Source organism: Cebus imitator, unplaced genomic scaffold (genome assembly GCF_001604975.1).
Source record: "Cebus imitator isolate Cc_AM_T3 unplaced genomic scaffold, Cebus_imitator-1.0 Scaffold95, whole genome shotgun sequence".
Taxonomy (NCBI): domain Eukaryota; kingdom Metazoa; phylum Chordata; class Mammalia; order Primates; family Cebidae; genus Cebus; species Cebus imitator.
Genome location: NW_016107410.1, coordinates 744,988 through 752,857, shown reverse-complemented (window position 1 = coordinate 752,857; position 7,870 = coordinate 744,988). Strand labels below are relative to the sequence as shown.

The window sequence follows — 7,870 nt, the reverse complement described above, 5'->3', positions numbered from 1 at the left end:
TTACTTTTAAATAAGTAACAAATAACAGGAGAATGTATATATAAGTATAGTATATATACTATAAATAAAAAAGTAAATAGTTCTATTTCTGATTTTATTAAATATTGTGACAAAAATGCAAAGCTGGTTTGAGCTTGGGTAAGAGAAAATTTTTCAGAGCAGATTATTTTCTTCCATTATGGAATAAAACCATAGCCCAAGACTGAAATTGTGGGTAAGTGTCCAATGTTCACAGACTAGAACTTCATAATTATAGTTATATATTCATATATGTGATATCTATATTACATATGTATCATATATATCATGATATATATTATATTGTATCATGTATATGGCATGTATTTATATATCACACATAGGAATATGGATCAATATGTGTATATCTATATGTCATATACATTTATATATTCATATATAAACACATTATGTATTATAAACCCATAAATTTATGTATTAATATGTGTGTGTGTATACACAAACATACATATAATTTTATTGTGGTAAAAATATATAACATAAACTTTACCTCTTAAAAAATGTTAAATGTACACTGTAGTATTGTTAACTATAACTTATTGTTGAAACAGACGTCTAGGACTATCTCATCTTGCATGACTGAAATTCTATATCCATTGGACAGCTCCCCATTTCCCCCTCCTACACAGTCCTGGCAATCAACGTTCTATTTTCTATTTCTTTGAGTTTAATTACTTCGGATATCTCATATAAGTAGAACCCTGCAATATTTGTCATTTTGTCATTGGTTTATTTCACTTAACATAATGTATTCAAGTTTCTTCCATGTCGTATCGTTGATCAGTATTCCTTCTTTTTTTCAAGTTAAGTAATATTACATTGAATGTATATGCTGCATTTTCATTATTCTCAGATGGACATTCGGTTTCTAAATCTTGGCTATTATGAATAACGCTGCAACAAATGTGGCCATGCAAATATTTCTTAGAGATTCTGTATTCAATTATTTTGAAGGTATACCCAGAAATAGGATTGCTGAATATGGTAGTTCTCTTAATATGGTAATCTTCTAGGGAATCTCCATACTCTTTTTTGCATAGTAGCTACACCATTTTACAATCATATCAACAGTGCACAAGGGATCCAAACTCTCCACACCTTTGCCATACTTACTTTTTTTCCCCCCTTTTTGTGATAAAGGGCATCCTAATAACGTGAGATGTTATCTGCTGGTGGGTTTGATTGGCATTTTTATAATGATTAGTGATGTTGCACAACTTTTCATATGCCTGTTAGCTGTTTATCTTCTTTAAATAAGTATCTATTAATTTTTGAGGGTTTTTGTTAATGATTTGTTTCTTATATATAATAGATTTAATGCTTTATCTGATATATGATTTGCAAATATTTTCTATTTCATGACTGTCCTTTTAACTGTCTAGTTTCCTTTGCTGTGCAGGAGTTTTAAAATTTGATAAAGTCACATTTGTCTATTTTTGCTTTTGTTGCCTAAGCTTTTGGTATCATATCCAAAAAAAAATCATCACCCATTCCAACGTCATAAATAACTTTCCCTTTGTTATATTTTAAGAGTTTTATAGTTCAGGTCTTACATTTAGGTCTTTCATTTATAATTAATTTGTATGTACAGAGTAAGATAAAGGTACGTCTGCCTTCTTTTCCACTGTGTGTATCTAGTTTTCCCAACACTAATTGTTGAACAGACTGTCCTTTCCCCATTGTGTCCTATTGGCACCTTTGTCATTTGACTGTATGAGTGAAGGTTATGTTTTGGGCTCTCTAACCTGTTCCATTGATGGTCTTTATGCCAGCATCATACTGTTATAATGGATATCACTTTGCAATATGTTTTAAACCAGGAAGTTTATCAGTGTCTAAACTTCAGTGGGGCCTGATGCTTTGCTCTTTCTCAAAACTGTTATGACTATGTAGAGTTCCCAAAGATTCCATATACATTTTTGGATGTTTGTCCTATTTCTGCCAAAACTGCCATTGGGATTTTAATATGGACTGCACTGTATCCGTAGATTGCTTTTGGTAATATGGACATTTTAACAATATTATTTATTTTAATCCATAAACACAGCATATCTTTTTATTCCTTTTTGCATTTTTAAATTCTTTCAGCATTGTTTTACAATTTCCAGTACACAAATCTTTCACCTGCTCAAATTTATTCCTCAGTATTTTATTATTTTTGATGTTATTCTAAATGAATTTTTAAAAATTATTTTCAGATAGCTCTTTGCTGTGTGTAAATGTAATTAATTTTTGGATGTTGATTTTGTATGATGCAACTTTGCTAAATTTATTATTTCTGACAGTATTTTTACATGAAATACTTCGGGTGTTCTACATACAAAATTGTCATCTGTAAGATATGTAAATTTTACTTCTTCCTTTTCAAATTTGGCTAAGTATACTCTTTATTTTTATTACCTAATTGCTTTATTATGACCTTGAGTACAATGATAAATACAAGAGGCAACAGTGTGCATCGTTTTCTTATTCTTGGTCTTAAAAAAAGGTTTTATTTATCATTTTTACTATTTGGTATGATGTTAGCTAAGAGCTTTTCACATATAACTTTTATTATTTTGAAGTAATTTTCTTATATTTCTAGCATGCTTAGTGTTTTTATTATAAAAGAGTATTGAATTTTGAAAAATGTGTTTTCTGAATAGTCAGTTTTGTTCTTTGTTTTGTTAATGTAATAAATTACACTTGTTGATATTAATATGCTGAAACATCCTTGCAACCCATTAGTAAATCCCATTTGGACATAGTGTATAATGCTTTTAATGTGCTACTGGATTTGGTTTGCCCCTATTCTTTTGAAGTTTTTGCATCAATATTCATCAGGGTTATTAGTCTGGATTTTTAAATAGTATCTTTGTCTGGCTTAAGTATCAGGGTAATGTTGGACTCATAGAATTAATTTTAAAAATGTTCCTTTCTATTCATTTATTTGAAAAGGTTTCAGGAGGATTTGTGCTAATTCTTATTTAAATGTTTTGTAGAATTCTCCAGCAAAGCTATTTGGTCCTAGTGTTTCCTTTGTTGGAAGTTTTGATAATTAAGTTAATCTCCTTGTTATTGGTATGTTCAGTTTTTCCATTTATGATTTACTCTAGCACACTGTATGTTTCTAGGAATTTTTTTTTCTAAACTATACAATTTGTTGGCATATATTGTTTGTAGTACTCTCAAAATCATTTTTATATCTGTGGCATCAGTTGTAATGTCTCCTCTTTCATTTCTGATTTTAATGATTTGAGTCATCTCATTTCTTCATCTACCTAAGTATTTGCAAGTGTTGTTGATTCTTTAAATAAAACAACTCTTTGTTGTTGTTACTTTCCAGGATGAAGAATTAGAGGCTTTCAGTGCACCTCTGCCACGTGGAAATAGCAAGATAGTGCATAAAGATTAATTATCTGAGCTTTAATCGAAAAATGAAAATGAGCATCAACCAGAATCATGAGGAGCACCCCAGATCCTGAGGAAGATAATGCTGGCCAACAGCCCCCGTGACAGCATCTGGCTGAAATGAGTGAGTGAAACTCTAGTACATGAGAGAAGCAGAGAGCCTCCCTCTGTGACTCATCTTTCTACTGGGAATCCAAGCAACATAGATTGGGGAAAAGAACTTTGTCTAGTCATATTGCCTGCAGTCAGTTCTTATCTATAAGTACCATCTACTGGCTTTTAGGTCAAACTGCACATCTCTATATAAAACTTGCTGAATGAAATACTTAAGTATTTAGAGGTGAAGACAAAAAGACTCTACCCAATATTTTCTATAATCATAGTTCTGATGGAGAAGGAAAAAAGAAATGAAAAGAAAAATGATTATAAAGACAGAAAAAAAAAGGCCTAACCTCAGGAAAATAATTACAAAAATTAAGTGTCAGCACTCTAGATCAGAAGCAATCAGCTCAAGAATTCTAGCACCATAAAAATTCCAAATGTAGTGACACTAACAAGGGATCACATGAGCTCTCCAGCCATAGTCCCCAACCAAAATGGAAAGGCAAAAGTGACAAATAAATAATTGAAAGCATGGATTATAAGGAAGGTTAATGATCTTCAAGACAAATCTGAAAATCAACACACACACAAAAAACTTCTAAATGAATCCAGGAAATGAAGAAAGAGATAAGCATCTCAAAAGTAAGTCAATCAGAGCTTCTGGAATTGAAAAACTCACATAAGAAATTTCAAAATGCAATTGAAAGTTTTATAAATAGACAACCAAGTAGAGGAAATAATTTCAGATCTTTAAGACCAGTCATTCAAATTAACCTAGGCAGATAAAATTAAAGAGAAAATAATTTAAAAATGGACAAGATCTTTGGAAAAATGTAGGATTATGTAAAGTGACTAAACCTATGACTTAATGGCATTCCTGAGAGAGAATAGGTAAACAACCTGGAAAACATATTTGAGGGAATAATTCAAGAAAATTTCCTACTCTTGCTAGAAAAATAGACATCCAGATACAAGGAACCAGATAAAAGAACACCTGTGCCATACTGCACAAAACGAATATCACCAAGCCATCTAGTCACCAGACTGTCTAAGGTCAATGATGAAGAAAAATCTTAAAGGGAGCTAGAGAAAAAATGAGATTAGAGCAAAGGGGAACATGATCTGACTAGCAGCTAACTTCTGAGTAGCAACCTTATAAGGCAGGCGATTTGGGGCCTATTTTCAGCATTCATAAAAAAAGAAATTTCAACTATGAATTTCATAAGGTACCAAATTAAGCTTCAGAAACAGAGAAACAAAGACTTTTCCAAACAAGAAAGCACTAAGCTAATTTATTACCACTGGGCCAACCTTACAAGAGATACTTGGAAGTTCTAAACATGGAAACAAAAGCATGATACCTGCTACTATAGAAACACCTTTAAGTACATAGCCCACAGACCTTATCAAGGAACCGGACAATAGAAACTACAAAGTGACAAGCTAATAGACTTATTATACTATTAAAACCTCACATATAAACAAACCTTGAATGTAAATGGTTTAAATGACCTCCATTTAAAAAGCATAGTATAACAAGTTGTATTAAAAACAAGCAGAAACAAGACAAGTCAATCTGCTATCTTCAAGAAATCCATCTGACATGTATCAACACACTGATAGGCTCAAAGTAAAGGGATGGAGGAATGTCACACAAATGAAAAACAAGAAAAAAAAAGCAGAGGTCAATATTCTTATATCAGATAAAAGAGACTTTAAACCACCAAGTGTAAAAATGAAAAAGAACATTACATAATGATAATGGGTTCAATTCAACAAAAAAGCTTAACTATTCTAAATGTATATGAACACTGAGCACCCAGATTCATAAACTAACTACTTTTACATATACAAGAAGACTTAGACAGCAGGCAATAATAGTGAGGAGTTTTAAATAAACCACTGACAATGTTAGACAGATCTCAAGGTAAAAACTAATAAGGAAATTCTGGATTTAAATTTAAATTTGACACTTGACTAACTGGACTAACAAACAGCTACAGAACACTCCACCTATCAATCGTTTAATATATTATCTTCTGAATATGGAACATACCTAAGACTAATAACATGCTCAGCAATTAAGCAAGTCTCAATAAATATTTAAAAAATATATAATAGCAACCATACCCTCAGACCACAGTGGCAGAAAAATAGAAATCAATACCAGGAAGAACTCCCACAGCCACAAAATTACATGGAAATTAAACAATCTGCTTCTGAATCACTTTTGGGTAAAAAACAAAAGGAAGAAATAAAAATTTATTCAAATAAATGAAAACAAAGATACAACATACCCAAATTTCTGGGATGCAGCAAAATCAGTGTTAAAACTTTATAGTCTACACAAGTACCTCTAAAAGTTAGAAATATCTTAATGATATAACATCACACCTAGACGAACTAGAAAAACAAGAACAAATCAACTCCAAAACTAGCAGGATAAATGAAATAACTAAATTAGAGTGGAATTAAACAAAACTGAGACCAAAACATTCAGAAAAGAAATGGATGGAACCAAAGGTTGCGTCTTCCAAAGAAAAGACAAGATCAACAGAACCATAGCTAGATTAACAACAACAAAAAAGATAATATACAAATAAGCAAAATTCGGAATGACGAAAATGGTATTACAACCAATCCCACATAAATACAAAAGTATTTCAGAGATAAATATGAATACTTACTTCTATGTACACAAACTGGAAAATCTAGAAAAAATAGAAAAATTCTGGCCACACATAAACTGTCATATTGAATCAGGAAGAAATTGAAACCATGAGCCAATAAATATAGAGTTTTGCAATTGAATCAGTAGTAACTTGCCTGGCGATGGACAAGTTCCCCCACCCGGCTCCCTATTCCCATAAGGAGCGCTTGCCTGTGCCACTGGAGCAGGTACTGACAGAGAACTCGGCCCTGACTGCTGAGCGCGGAGGCGTCAAGGGCCACAGCAAGCTGCCAGGGGGCGCCATAGATGGCAAACCCAAAAACCTCACCTGAGAGGTGTGCGGTCAGGTGTATAACGCTCATTATAACCTCACCAGACACATGCGGTCCACATCGGAGCTAGATCGTTAGTGTGCAAAGTCTGCGGCAAAGGCTTTCGCCAGGCCAGCACGCTCTGCAGGCACAAAATGATTCACAATCAGGAAAAGCTGCATAAATGCAAGCAGTGCAGCAAAGCGTTCAACCACAGCTCGCCGCTCACCACGCATATCCACAACCACGTGGGCTTGTACAAGCCCTTCGTCTGCGAATTTGGTAGCAAAGGCTTTCACCAAAAACGGGAAGCACAAGAACCACAAGTTGACCCTCAGGGGCGAGAAGCAGTACAAATGCACCATCTGCAATAAGGCCTTCCACCAGGTCTACAACCTAACCTTCCATATGCACACCCACAACGACAAGAAGCCTTTCACGTGCGCCACTTGCGGCAAAGAGTTTTGCAGAAACTTTGACTTAAACATGTGCGCGAATCCACGACAGCGTGGGCCCTGCTGTCGGCTCCGCAAAGGACCTGGCTAGGACAGTGCAGAGCTGAGAGCGACTGTTTTACCCTTCCTTCCCTCCCTGTACCACCCGAAAACAGATCACACATATAAACTTATTTCTAAAATTAAAAGGCAAAAAAACCCAAAAAACAAACAAACAGGAGAAAAAAAAAAAAAAAAAAAAAACCTGGCTGGGAAGATGACCGGAATGCTGCTAGAGATGGAAACTCTGAGCTGCTTCACGTGTTAGAGTCCCCTGAATCTCTGCTCCAAGGCAGATGAAGCTGTAGCAGTTCTACAGGCTCAGCAGGCCAAGAAAGAAACTGCCCAGAAGGTAGGTGCTGTTGTTGCTGCTACCTCTTAGACAAGGAAAAACCGATTCAAACGCCAAATAACCCCTCATGGAATTCAGCTCAAGGTTTGAAGACTCCGAGCTTGTCCTATGGACCTCAACACCAAGAACTAGAAATTGCAAATTTGATAGGTCATTTTGTGTCAAAAGGCCAATTATGAAGCATCTAGAAATTTTTTCAATTATACAAATATGTTCTCTGGGTTCTGCTGTGGCCAAGATAGTGTTACTGTTTTTTCTGTTGTGGGTTTTGATTTTTCCCCCCAGAAACTGGTTTCATTTGATGTACCCAAGTCTTACATTTCTCAATAAAGAAAAAATATCTCCATTAAAAAAAAAAAAAAAAAAACTAACAACAAAAAAAAAAAAAAAAAAAAAAAAAAAAAAAAAAAAAAAAAAAAAAAAAAAAAAAAAAAAAACTAACAGCAACAAAAAAGCCCAAGACTAGATGAATTCATAGCTGAATTATACCAATTCAGTTGGAGGGCTGGTA

General features: G+C 33.9%; 1 pseudogene; it reads left to right on the top strand.

The window, feature by feature from the left end:
• Positions 1-526: 526 nt before the first annotated feature.
• Positions 527-7,075, top strand: LOC108309618 (annotated as a pseudogene).
• Positions 7,076-7,870: the final 795 nt, after the last annotated feature.